Source organism: Vulpes lagopus, chromosome 20 (assembly GCF_018345385.1).
Source record: "Vulpes lagopus strain Blue_001 chromosome 20, ASM1834538v1, whole genome shotgun sequence".
Taxonomy (NCBI): domain Eukaryota; kingdom Metazoa; phylum Chordata; class Mammalia; order Carnivora; family Canidae; genus Vulpes; species Vulpes lagopus.
The window spans coordinates 28801053-28815781 of record NC_054843.1 but is presented as its reverse complement, the minus strand read 5'-3'; the positions used below and the strand labels follow the sequence as shown (position 1 = coordinate 28815781).

At 33.6% G+C, this 14729-nt stretch overlaps 1 protein-coding gene across 15 annotated transcripts in view; it reads right to left on the bottom strand.

Annotated features, from left to right (window-relative positions):
• ROBO2 (roundabout guidance receptor 2) overlaps positions 1 to 14729 on the bottom strand; it is a 1676347-nt gene that overhangs the window by 1229692 nt on the left and 431926 nt on the right. The gene's annotated exons all lie outside the window — the stretch shown is intronic.

The following is a 14729-nucleotide window of genomic DNA, read 5'->3' as shown; positions in this document are numbered from 1 at the left end:
GTCTCTCATAAATAAATAAATAAAAATCTTAAAAAAAGAAGTTAGAATATCATCTACAAACCTTTCGCTTGTGAAACACTTATTCTTCCCTGTAAATATCTCAAACTTGGTCGAGTCATGTGAATTCAACTATTGACATACTGACTGAGGGAAGTCACCAATTCTGATAAGTATATTGAATGTAAGACAAGCTTAACTTATTTCTTAACATTTCTAAATAAAACAGAATTTCTAGTTTATCTCCCCCCCACCGCCAATGCATTATCTTGTGCATTGGGAATAGCAACAGTTCACTACTCTAGAGTAAGAACAGCATATTAATTGCTGCCTAGTATGTATATGTACATGCATCTGAAACAACCGAGCAATATACCCATTCTTACTAAATGCAAAGTTCTCTATGATTTTCTATATAATATATCCTATTTTATTAAAAACATTTATTGTGATCCATTAAATTAAGTTTATAAATTATTAATGTGTAACTACATGCAGTTTTAAAAATACTATTCCTGATAATGGAGGGATATTAAAAATCATGAAGTATAGTGGTGTAATTATTAGGTCTATAACGTTCATTGTGTATCCGCGTGGACATAAGATTAGACAGAGAAACAAATAGGAGGCAGTTGCATTACTCTTATCAAAAAATAATGTCCAAATTAGAGCAGTGTTGGTAGGAATTGAGAGGAGAATTTTAAAACACAGGACATATTTACTAGGTTGAATCAACAAGACTTAGTTGGAGGGTTGGGAAAGAGTAGAAAGAGAGACAAACCAGGGATAAATTCCTGTTTTACAACATGACTGAGCAGATGAATTCTGATATTGTCAACAAGGTACAGTAAATATCAGAGGCTGATTAAGACTAGCCATGTTGACTTTGAAGTACCTCTAGAACATGTATTTAGAGATGTCCAGCTGGCATTTGAATGTTAGATCTGAAGTGCCAGCAAGAAATTTAGAAAACAGAACTATGTAAGTCATCAGTACATAGTAACTACTTCTCAAAGTCAACAGAGACAGATCACCTAGAGAGAGGCTGCAGAATCAAAATAGCAGATCCTAATGGCAGAATTCTGGAGAGAACTAATACCTACCAGCTAGACAATGCAAAAAGAGTCTCAAGACAATGCAGAACTTGGAGAGCCAGGAGTTTGTGATGATTCAAATGGCTGATGAATACTCTCCAGTTGTGTGAAAATATCAACAATGTCAAAGGCAACAGAGAAGACCATCAAGACATGAACAATAAATATTCATTGTGTTTGGAATTTTGGAATTATAAGGCCATTGATGAAAAGAGTGGGAGATATTTCTGCAAAATACATGAGAAAAAAAGCTACACTGCTGGGGTAGAGAAGTGGGTGCAGACACACTGCTTGCACAATATTCTTATGACAAGTTTGTAGGTAAAGGAAAGAAAGAAAATAGATGAGCGTAGTACGGAATCAAGAGAAAGTTGTTTTATTTTTTGATAGTCCACTTTGTTTTCACTTTTGTTCATTGGTGGACTAAGAGTTTTGACAATGTATTGGTATAAGGAATAAGACTGGGGCACTCAGTGGGTTAAGCAGCTGCCTTCAGCTCAGGTCATGATCCCAGGGTCCAGCTCCATGTCAGGCTTCCTGCTCAGCATGGACTCTGCTTCTCCCTCTCCCTCTGCTGTTCCCCTGCTTGTGCTCTCTTGCTCTATCTTCTGTCAAATAAATAAATAAAATATTTTTAAAAAGAATGATGAAACCCCAATAAAAATTAAGATAAAGCCTAAGATTTACAATAAAATATCAATAAGGAATCTGATCATGTGATCTCCAAAATAAGAGATATCAATGACTAATTTTTCTAATGAATTTATTTTTAATATTAAAAAAAAAGAATGACAAAGTCTCACAGTCATTGAGAGAGGACATTTTCACCTAACAAAATACATTTCTACATCTCATGAATACCTTCATCAGAATTTTAGTATTAATTAAAATTCCTGACTTAACTTTCAGACATGAAATGAGGAAAAATAAACATGATATATTGTGACAATTAAAGATGGCCAAAGTCCTTTGATATTCTACCATTCAAGAAATAGGGTCTATGTTCCTCTCCCTTGAATCTGAATGGACTTTGGGGACTCTTGAAACCAAACCAATATAGCAAAAAAGAAACCTTTCTAGTTCCTGAATCTAGGCTTTAAAAGAGGAAGCTTCCACTTCCTGTCTCTTGACATAGTCTTCCTAGGAGCTTTTTGCTGTCATGTCAGAAGTACAACCATTCTGACACGATCACACTGGAGTGGTCAGTCATGGATACTGGTGAACTGGCCCGCTGAGTCCCACCTTCCAATCATTTCATCCAAGATACCAAACATATGAGTGGAGCTATTTTCACCTTCCGTATCAGCCCATCAGGCTGCTGAATAACAAATGTTGACTTCAGTCTACGACACATAGCATAGAATCACCACATGAATCCTAACCCACAAGACATGAAATATGTTTTAAGCTGTTAAGTTTTGAGGTAATTTGTTATGTAGTAGTAATACCTGGAGACCAGTAAAGTTGGAGGACCAACTTTATATGAAAATCCTCACTACCAGTCACCAAACATGCATCGACGTATCAAAGGTCCATCACAGCTGCAAAAGAGAAACAAGTGAAAGATGCACAGAAAATGAAAAAGAAAGAACCAAAGACTATTCTTCCACACGATCCCACTGCTGATGTTTTTGTTATACCAGCTGATGAAAAGCTGATAGAAATACAGTAGGTACAACCAGAGCCAAAAGTGGATTTGAAGGCAAGAAAGAAAAGGATTTTAAAAAGGCAAAGAAAAATGAAACAGAAGATGAACAGTGGCAATGCAAAATGAATCAGTGGATAACTAACTTTTCAGTAATTTTATATTTATTTTGTATTCAGTGTGTAAATACCGTTTTATTATCCAGGACTACCTTACATCTCATTAGTGTGGCATTTAAGACAGAAAAACCAAATCAAACTTTGTGGCTTAAAAAAAAATTTTTTTTTTTTTTGAATTTCAAACCTGGAGACATGTATTAAGAAAGACTAATCTATTTCACAGATTAACAATTAAAAAGAATTTAACTACAAAAAAACCATGTCCCATTCACCCCTTGACTATTTTCTTGGCAATTATCTATCTTAACTCCTTCTTTACATGCTACCTAGAGGAAGACAACAATAGAATTTCTCAGGATTTGATTAAGTTCTATTCAATAATGGTACATGATTATTTTATAAAAATTTTAAAAATCTACCCTTTATTTAGATATGACACTAAAAGAAAAAGAATCCTGATTACAACATTAATGCTATTTTTATACCCATTATCTATACCTTTAAGTAATGTTCTTTAGTAAAGTATAACAAACACATATTACTCTATGTTAGCAAATATTTTCCATTGTTTATAATGCATATTTGAAGCAGACTAAAAGAAATGAATTGATACCTAATGTATAAAATATAGTGAAACCTGGTTAAAGCTTCTAAATAATGCTGTTTCCTCAGATAATACTCATTAAAATAAAACAAAACCAAAACTCAAAAACAAAATACCCAGGTAAGAGCTTTGATGTTCAAGACCCTTGAGGTTATTTATGTATTTATTTCTCATGGAAACTGGAGCCTCTTGAAAAATATGGATGGATAGATAGATAGATAGATAGATAGATGAGACAGACACTCTCCACTACTGTTCAGAATGTTATATAAACTATAAAGTTTGGAATTTGTGGTAGGTAAATTGATTATTTTATATGAGATATAATGAATGTAAAGCAAATAATATTTTTTTCTTTTTTTAAGATTTTATTTATCTGAGAGAGAGAGAGAGAGAGAGAGAGAGAGAGAGAGGCAGAGACACAGGCAGAGGGAGAAGCAGGCTCCATGCAGGGAGCCCGACTCGGGACTCGATCCCCGGTCTCCAGGATCACGCCCTGGGCTGAAGGCGGCGCTAAACCACTGAGCCACCCAGGCTGCCCATAAACAATATTTTTGCACCTATCTTCTAAGATTAAAGATAGTTATTTGACATGAAAGGGAACTGTTCTAGGGAATGAAAAGTTTTAAAGAAAGATTTATGTAAAATTGCTTACATCTATTTCTGCCTAATTTTATGTTGGCTGCACATTATTTTAAGTAATGATAGTATGAGTGACTTTATTATTATACTTTCTTAGATTTAAAAAATATGCTTTTGATTGCAATTTTCATTGCTTGGAGTACAATAAAAAAATGCTGCAAAAGTAATGTTGTATAAAGTAACCCTGGACTAGATCACTCTTTTTATTAATGAGTATTTCTCTGCTTAACAAAAACCAATTAATATTAAGTACCATTTGAAGATATATTTTTATGTAAGAGAGCGGATACAGAATATTTTTCAGTGCATGATTAGCTTTAAAATACCTGGAAAACAAACTTTTCATTTTATTTGCTATTCATATAATAAAAAATTGAATTTCAAGGGATTGTATCATACAAGGATATTTCTTTAAAAGTTAATATTATGCAATTAGTTTTAACAACAGCCTTACTATAAGAGGAAGGCTAGACTCTAATAATTCATGTAAAAATTGTTACTCTACTCTCTTACGTTAGTGAATGCACAATTAACTGATTTAGATAAAACATAAAGTCTCATAAATCCCCCATTCATTGACAGATATTTATTAGTACCTAATATGTGCCAGAGAGGGAATACTAAACAAAAGTTTATATTGTTGGCTTTGGGAAACTTATGTTGTTAGTGGAAAAATACAGAATAAAAAAATATATATATGTATATAGTATGTCAGGTTGCAAATGCTAAGAATAGAGCAGGAGAAGGAATACAGAGTTAATGGGTCTGAGAAGAGTACTCTATTTTACATAGTTTAATCAGGGAAGACCTCTCTGAAAAACTGACCCTTGAGCAGAGCAGAATATGAGAGAAAGAGCCATATCATATAGATATCTGAAATAAAGCCATTCCTTGCTAAGGAAACAGAATATGGAAAGAGCTTGAGAAGAAGAAAGGCCACATGAAACATAAAGAAAGCAAAGCCACTAGAACAGATGAACAAGGGAAGAGATGAAAAAGGACAGAAAGTAGAGGTGAAGTGGGTGAAGATCCTGGGAGGACTTAGGAGACCAGGCTAAGGGCTTTATAATTAATTCTCAGGAAAATGGGAAGCTATCTCAATGTTTTGAGAGGAGAAGTGACATTTTGTCTTTGGTTGTGAAAAGATCACTTTGGCTGTTATGTATCATTAGTTACATAATATAGAATTACATTTGTTGTTAATAACAAAGGAAAGGAAATCCAGAATTTCCCATGTTATGAATCATTACAAGAAAGTCAGACAAATCCAGCTCAAAAGGTTCAATTTAATTGGTAGTTTTCAAGATATTTGCAATGCATTTTATGGATCTAATCGTACTCAATCTTGAGGTCTCGTCATTATTATAAACCCTAATGTCAAATATGAAAATTAGAATTTCTCATTAGGGAATTCTGAAAAGTTCTTGGGTGATCTTCCATTAGCCTCACTTTTACTTCCATTTATAGTCTTACATGTCTTTCAAGGTCTAAATTACTATTCATCTAGCTCTCATCCAGCTATGAGTAATTTCTAATAGACAGATCCCCAGTTAGCTTCTGCATAGCAAAAAGCATGTGATGTACTAATTGAATCTCAATTAGCTTACATCATATGTCTTACAGAATTTCAAAACATGTTTGTTACCATATTAAAGGTTTCGAGAAAGAAGGACAAATATTTTTTGTTCTGTGTTGCAATGAAAAGGAATCCAACTATCTGTTTAGGACTCACAGCTTTCATCATATCAAAGTATAAAAGAAGCCTATAAATAAATAAAGGGATAAGGTGACTTCTTTCATGAATTGTCTGAACACCAAAGAGCACAAGCTAATGTTTACTTTAGAGTATAGTTACAGGTGGCAGGATCATCCACAAGAAGCCAAACCACAGGCTCTTTCCTCTGCTCACCTGCAACACTGTGACTTGCTTCAATTCCAAAATAATTAGAATGAGATGTGGCTTCTTATTGGAAAATCACTCAGCTGGCTTACTTTAATCTCTCTTAGAGATGGTTCACAAAGAAAACAACAGTGAAACAGCAAATAACTTGGGGGCAAAAATAAAGCCAAACAAATTTATACTAAAAAAAAATAGAAACTCTTCACAATTAGATGAGATGTGAACTAATTGTGATTTGCCCAGTAGCTGTACTCCCTACTAGAAGTTAAAGTATAATATTTCTTCTAAAAGGCACTGTAAAAGGGAGAAAGTATCTGTAAGGCCAGCAACTTAGAGAAGTTTAGAAATTTTCAAAGAAAAGAGATACTGCGCAGGCCTCAGAATATCCAGTTTTCTCATTTCCCCCAAAGTTTTTGGTGAAGTGAATGGAACATTGTACTTTGTTTATGAACAATCAGGTATTTCCTATTAATACAATTTCTTACTATAATGAAAATACTGAAACAAATAATAAAATCATGGCAGAATTTTAAAATAACTTATCAATAATAGCCTTATAAGTAGTCAGCAAATGTGAGATGAAGAAAGAGTCCCAATTAACATTTGGTTTTCAATATAGCTGTGTGTATATATAAATACATTTATGTATATACACATATATATTTATATTTATACTTATTTTTGACAGTCATTATTCTAGGCTTGAGGAATACCCCTGAATAAGAAGTGCTTGAGTTCATGAAATGCTTGAGTTCGTGAAGCTTTATCTAACGAAGAGAGACAGATCATGGACAATTAAATAAATCAATGAAAACATATTTCAGGTAGAAATGAATGCTGCAAATAAAGTAAAAATAGAGGAAAAGAGTTGAGAGTTATTGGTTGATTTAGGTCATTCTTTAGGAGTCAGGAAAGCAAGGTGTTTCTGAGGTTTCAATTGAATTAAAACTGAAAGGGCAAGAAGTCATCAGGCAGTATTCTAGACAAAGGACATGGCAAATGCAAAGCCCCAAGGAGAAACAAAACTTGAAGCATAAAGAAGGCTGATGTAGCTGGAACACAGGACGTTAGGGAAGCAGTGGTAGGAACTGATGCAGAAAATGTAAGCAGGGATCAGAACCTGAATTTTATTGTAGTGTGATGCGAAGCTATTGAAGGAGTTTAATCTGAAGAGAGACTAGTTTTGATTTATATCATAAAAAAAAAAAGTTACTCTGCAGTCTATGTGACCAAGGCTGAAGTAGAAGTTATAAGGTTAGAGGCACAGTTCAGATGTAAGACAATGATATCTTGGGCTAAGAAATTTAACTAGTGTCAGGAGAAAATTTTTTAATTATAATAAAGAATAAAGTATTCTAAGTACCCTTAAGCACGTTACAATCATCCACTAACACATGTACAATTGATGTGCTAATTACAGATCATTCTGAGCCTTTGATTAATATTGGCTCCCTAGGGAGTCTTATTAAGCAAATATTTGTATCATTAAGACTAATTGATTTTCTTTTAGACATACAGACTAGTGCTTTTTACAAGTGAATGTGCCACATGTAAGAGTAGGATCATGTAGAGAACATTATCTATCACAGTTACCTACACATCATCAGAGCCCTGGGAACTAGGAGCAGGACATATTCACAGCATGACACAAAATTAAAGCTACCTGTCCTTGACTTCATCCTCAATAATAAATACTTAAGAACCTGAAGATGATGATGATTGATGAAGATACTGTTATAGTAGTCTCTACATGGGAGAATACATGTATTCATTTAAGGTATTAAGTATCTTAATTTTTGAACTGTTTTCTATTAGTAGTGATACATTTAGACCAATTCATTCATCACTTTCTTACAGACTCTCTTGTGATGAATTGTGAGAAGTCATTGTGTTAGAAGTTCAACATGAGGCCAAAGAATAGAACCATAAATTTAATAGAGATTCTGATCCTGATTCTCTGTGTGTGTGTGTGTCTGTGTGTGTGTGTGTGTGTGAGAGAGAGAGAGAGAGAGAGAGAGAGAGAGAGAATACACACCTTGAGCTGGCAGGTGAGACAAAAGAAGAAATTATAGATTTTACTGAGTGCTACACATTGTACTGTTTCTTTACCTATTTACAGGTGATCAGAACACTGCAGTTCATACAGATTCCAAACACATCTGCCAGCCCATCATCAAAGATATTATTTGCTGTAATTGCTATTCAAATGTTAAGCTTTTAAAAATAAAAATCTGCATAAAGGGGCCTGCCTTATACATGAAGTCCAAAAGGGAAAAGAAAGCATCAACATGCAGAAGAGTGACTGGCACAGTATATACATCTATTGAAAGAAAAGTCCTTATACAACAGGTGAGAATGTCTGGGGTATTTGGAAGAGAGCTAACCCAGTCTGATTGCATACCACAATCTCTACTAGAAGGAACTCAAAAAGAAGGGAAATCATAATTACTGGGTTATGCTACCTCCAGGACTACTGATTAGCCCCTGAAAGTGGTGTCCATAATTTCTTCAGTCTATTATTGTTGGTAGCATCTGCAAAGTTTTAGATTTAAAATATACTCAAAGCACTACTTTTTACATATGTATCCATCAATGAATAAAGATTGAAGTATACTTCAACATTTTCCCCTCACAAATAAGAAAATTGTAATCTTGAAAGATACTCACCTTACCTAAGCTAAAACAGCTGATTAGCGATTCATGGATCCCAGGGCTTCCAGTTAATAAAATACCATTTATATTACCCTAAGCAACCAATTATCATCATAATCAATATTATTAACAAAATAAGTTATTTATAACATTCATTTTCTTAAGTTTATATATAGTGTTTCTTATGCCAGTAACTCATTCTGTACATTTACACACAAAATAATATTCCAGTATTTTAAAAGAGAATAAATATTTTTAATAAGCAGCAAAGAGTCTTTGAGATATATTAGAATGTCTACAGAGAAACAGTAATAATTCTAAGTTTTTTAAAGTAGCAGGATTTCAACCTCTACTCTTTTTTTTGTACTCTTTCTTAAATATCACTATGAATGGCAGCCTTTTCATGTGAAGACAGTTTATTTTTTGATGTTACTCATATTACCAAATACAGTTCTCTTTAAATTTGAATTTCAAGTAGAATGGCGAATTTCTTATGAAGATATTTTAGGAGTCAGGCTCTTATTAGGTTAGGTACATAAAGCTTATACATTCCCTTTACCATGTTTTTTGATGTGAAATCAGAGATTGAACTAGACTACTTAATTACTCACGTAGTTTTTGAGTAATTATTAATCTTGGTAAATTTCTCTAAAATTATGGTCATGGGCAGCTTTTAAAGCTTTTGTTTTCTAAAGATGATAATATTCTGTCTTCCTTTGCTTTATTCTCATCTAATTTCTACCTTTGAGGTGCAGACCCATTGAAAATTTCATCACCTATAAAACAGCTTAAATCTCTTACAGCTGGAGAACACTTAGATATAGCAACACCTAAATTGAGATAAATAGTAGATTCTGTTATTTTCTCAGCAATGTCCTGCTGAAACTATGCTGAAAAAGTAAAATCCTCAAAGCTGGGAGAGCACCAAGAGGCCTTCAGAAATCTTTTATAAGAAGTGTTACTCAAGAACTAGGCTCAAGTAAGTAGGTCTTGTTACATGTGCATGCTGGTCTTATAAAACCCCCTTACGCATTGTCAGGACTCACTTTGGACTGTTCTATTTACAGTCTTTGAGATTCCTTTGTCAGGAGGAATTCTAGTCATAGCACTTATGAAAACAATACCATGTTTTCAACATACTAGTACAGTACGTGAAAAAAAAATGTTTAAACTTGGTTATATCTTTTGAAATTGTGTCAGCTGAACTATAGTGACTGAACCAAATAGGACTTTTTTTCTCATGATAAAAATAGACCTAGAGGAAGCAGTTCAAACCTGATCTAGGAGCTTTCCAATGTCATCACAGTATCTTTTAACTTTAACCTTACTCTCCACAGAGTTTGGCATTTAACCTCATGCTCATAGGATGGTTGTTCTATGTCCAAGAATTATATCCATAGAGGAGAAAGGGAAAAGGCCAAAAGCAAAAGGCAGAAAACCGATTTCAATCCTTTTGCCTTCCAAAATTTTGCATGAGGGCCCATTAGTGATATCTACCTATACTCTGTTGCCTAGAAATAGATCATGTGACTATGCCTAGTTTAAAAAATAATATATAGGAAGGTGATCATTCTTGCTGAGTACAACATCAGTCTGAAAATAAACAAATAAAACATTTCCTTAGTTAAGGAAGAATGGGGCAAATGTATTGACAGGTAAGTAAAATGTGTTTTCCCTTATGAAGGAAATGTTGATCTTGCTTAAAAGTTTGCTAACTTTGGGGCACCTGGCTGGCTCAGTTGGTTGAGTGTCCCACTCTTAGTTTCAGCTCAAATCATGACCTCAGAGTCCTGAGATTAAGCCCCACCCCCACCCCCAGCTCCACACTCAGCCGGAGGTCTGCTTGTGATGCTCTCTCTTTCCCCCTCTGCCCCTCCCCCCACTTTCTCTCTCTCTCCCAAATAAATAAATAAATCTTTTTTAAAAATATTAAAAATTAGCTTACTTCGCGCCTTTGTTGTAGAAATCTTTGATACTACTACACACACAGTGCTTAGTTAGACCTTTCTTTCCAGATCCAAAGTTAAGTATTTTACTCAAGTTCCCTTAATATATTCTTTCTTCCCTTTTTCTATTGCTGAAGGCCCAGTTTTGTTTATACCCAAGATACAACTCCTCCATAATAATTTTGACTTCAAGATGAGGAGTCGGATACTTTTCCAAAAGGTGGAATGAAGAAAATGGGCCTTTATGTTTTCTTTATTCAGGCTTGTATACTAAGCCTGAAAAAGAGAGGATTTAAAATCCACGGTTTTTAAACTACATGGTTGAGTTAACTTGAGAAACATTAAGAGACTGACTTCTCATCAGGAAGCAAAGCAGCTCCTCTGTGAATGACAAAACATGCAAGTCCCCATACTGCTTACACATGCAACTTCACACAGAACTACGCTGAACACAAGTGGGGATTACCCATAGCAAATTTCTTGACCAATTCAGAGTCAACCATGGATAGCCACAGAATTATGATCATCGTGATTTGCCCTGGCATGAAGTTGGAAGTTGGGCTTACGATATGTAACATGTCCCTAGGCCATCTTCAGAATGAATATGAGATTATAACATCAGATAGATCAGATAGAGAGCCTTCTCTCTATAATCTCTATAATCGAGATACTTATCTCTGTAAATTTCTTTGTGAACGGTGGGGATCTTCAGGATTTATTAACATTAATATGCCAACCTATCCTCATCAATATGTCAAAAGTATTTTATAAAGAGGGATTTCATAAAAAATGAGAAAAGTCTCTCATATATAACATAGTAAGGAAGATGGTTGAGAACTGTCTTTGAAGTCATTAAGAACTGAGTTTAATTTCAGACTTGGTTATTTCAGCCTGTGCAAACTCTTGATATCTCATTTCCTCACTTTTAGAGTGACATAACACATGCCTCAAATGCTTATTATAAAGCTTGAATAATATAATAAACATAAATACTTGAAGCAATGTTGCCATATATTATATGCTCAGTAAATGATTGTCACTGTTAGTAGGGAACGAATCTAGAAGGGAATGAAAAATGACTAAGTCTTCTATGATTTATCTATACTTAGAAGAATTTGGGAGACAACCTTGTGGGATTTTGTAAAACACACTGGTAATTAAATACCATTTTCCACATCATTCTCTGAAAATATATCTTAATGCTTTTTAAAATATTCTGAATAAAGTCACAGGAGCAATTTAAAAGCATGTATTATCAGTAGATCGTTTTATCAAAGCAGAAGTAGCCTCTTTAAAGTTTAAATAAACACTCAAGAAAAAACTAAAAGTAGTTTTGGGAAACAAAGGAAGAAGATGGTTACCAAAGAGTTATCAAAGGAAACATTTAAATACCAAAGAGTAGTAGTAAATAATAGGAAAAATATCTTTCTTATGATAGAGACTATGCTTAGGACAAAATAATGTGAGTCTGAGAAACTGAAGTGTAAAGTATGCTTGGAGCATCTTACCATAAGAGGAAGAGGGTCACATGGACAGTAAAAAGCTTTACCAGGGTAATTCCTTTTTTTAATGTTTCATTAAAATGTTATGAACCAAACAGCTATAATATGCCTTCAACATTTACTTGCATTTGCTATTATAAGTCTAAAATAATATGAAAAATCTAACACAAAAAAACATAATAGGTACCCATAATTCATAATAAGAAACATGCTTGCACAAATGAAATTCATTCCTTATTATATCTCAAATGAAAGTCTCTTTCAATTTTAAAGCATCCGTTCTAGCTAAAAAGGCTCATTCAATATTTAAACAGGATCAACTTTCATCTTAAATAAGCTGCAAATGCTAAAACCTATTGTCTGAACTTAAGACAGTTTTGTTTTGGAGGAATGTACATTGGGCAAATACACATGTATTTTTACTCATTTTAGATTCCTCTGTTGTTTCTTCCCAAACAACCATAATTTGAATCTAAAGAAAAGGTTCGTAACACACTCTTTAAGTAAGAATTGATGATTATCAAGATACATTCTATTTCTAATATAATTAAGCATAAAAATATAGGTTTATTGCTATGAACAAGGATGAGTAAGAACTTGCCCCACCATTGAGAACCTTATGTCCTAGTCACAAGTGAGTCTGAATGAGCTAGTATTAACATGAGTTCTATAATGAAAGAGTAAAGCAGGCATTACTAGAATGGAGAAGGGAACACATTTCTTGAGTATTCCCTGGAAGAGAAGGTAAAACTGAATGAAGAGTTTCATGCTGCTATATAGTTTAGTATCTAGAAGAATGGGACAACAGGTAAGAAACAAATCAGTCCAGAGAACAGCTGGTGTCTTTTTTGAAGTGGGAAAGAAGGAAGACATTTCCAGAACTGTGGCCGCGCAAAATCCCAAGTAAGGGAGACTCTCAGGTATACATAACAAATGTCTATTGCCAGGGAAAAGAGTGTGCTTATGTATAATTAGTTTCTAGGGGAGTGGGGCTGCTAGATTATCCCATTTGGAGGGCTTGTCATAGGCTCAGTATATTTTAAAGCTACAGACAAGAAATTATATCCAGACAATAACATTGGTTGTTGAAAACACTGAGAAAATAAACTATAAGTGGTTATTTTGTGAAATAGTCCCTAAAATATTTCAGGGCAAGAGGATTGTTTTCCTTGTGGGTAAGTATATTTTAAAACTGTATGTACATTTTTTTAAGTTTAGATATAGTTTATATGTAATTTGAGGTAATTTGGTGGTTTTAGTCTATATAAATTGTATTTTAATAATTCTATTTTCTAGTTGCATCTTGCTATTATAAAAACATAATTAATTTTGTTTACTGATCTTATATCCTGCAACTTTGGTAAAATCACAGTAATCCAGTTGGATTTTTTTGTAGATCTCATTGAGATTTCCTTATTTACAATCAAGTCATATATGAATAAAGGACATTTTCCTTTAGTTACTGTATGATCACTTCAATCATATGAGTTTCAATGAGTTTCACTAATTGTACACGTTGCCATCAAACAAGATAAAATAGAAAAAAAAATCATCACTCCAGAGAGTTTCATTTTGCAAACTTCCAGTCAACCCTATTTCCCCTGAGTCATTAATTGTTCCTATTTTTATTACCACATTTTTTGGGCCTGTTCCTAGAATTCATATAAAGGGAATCATATAGCATATGCTCTTTCGACTCTGTTGTCTTTTGCTCACTATTATGTTGTTGAGCTTCATCTATGTACATAGATATAGATGATATATAGATGATATAGATATAGATATAGATCTCTTCTAGAAGTGTTTCTCCATGTAAATTTTAGAATAAGTTTATCAATTTCTTCAAAAAATACTAGAATTTTGACAGCCCGGGTGGCTAAACGGTTTAGCACCGCCTTCAGTCCAGGGCGTGATCCTGGAGACCAGGGGATCGAGTCCCATGTCAGGCTCCCTGCATGGAGCCTGCTTCTCCCTCTGCCTGTGTCTCTGCCTCTCATTCTCTCTGTGTGTCTCTCATGAGGAAATAAATAAAACCTTAAAAAAAATACTAGAATTTTGTTGGAATTCTGTTGAATTTATAGATAAATTTATGGAGAATGTACACTCAACAATATTGACTCTTCCAATCATGACCATTTATTTAAGTCTGTTTTTTGTTCCAGTTTTCTTTAATTTTTGACACTTGTTAAATTTGTTCTTAAGGATTTCAAGTTTTTAGTATTGTTATAAATTAAAAATAAAATATAACAATGAAGCCATATGATTTATAGTATAACAATCATGTCCAGATATATTCTTTATGATTTAGTTTCTTAAAATTTACTGAGACTTATTTAATAGCCAATAATATGGTCTATCTTGATACATGTTTCCAGTGATTTAAAAAAAAAAAAAAGTGCATTCCTAGTTGGAGTATTCTATAAATATTAACAAAGTCAAACTGGTTTTTTGTTTTTGTTTCTATATGTATATGTGTTTTGTTTGTTTGTTTTTGCCCACTTGTCCTATCCATTGCAAGAGAGGTGTGTTAAAATCCTCAACTTTGATTGTGGATGTATCTATTTCTTCCTTTATCTCTGTCAACTTTTGCTTCAGGTATTTGAAATTTTGTTATAAAATACACATATA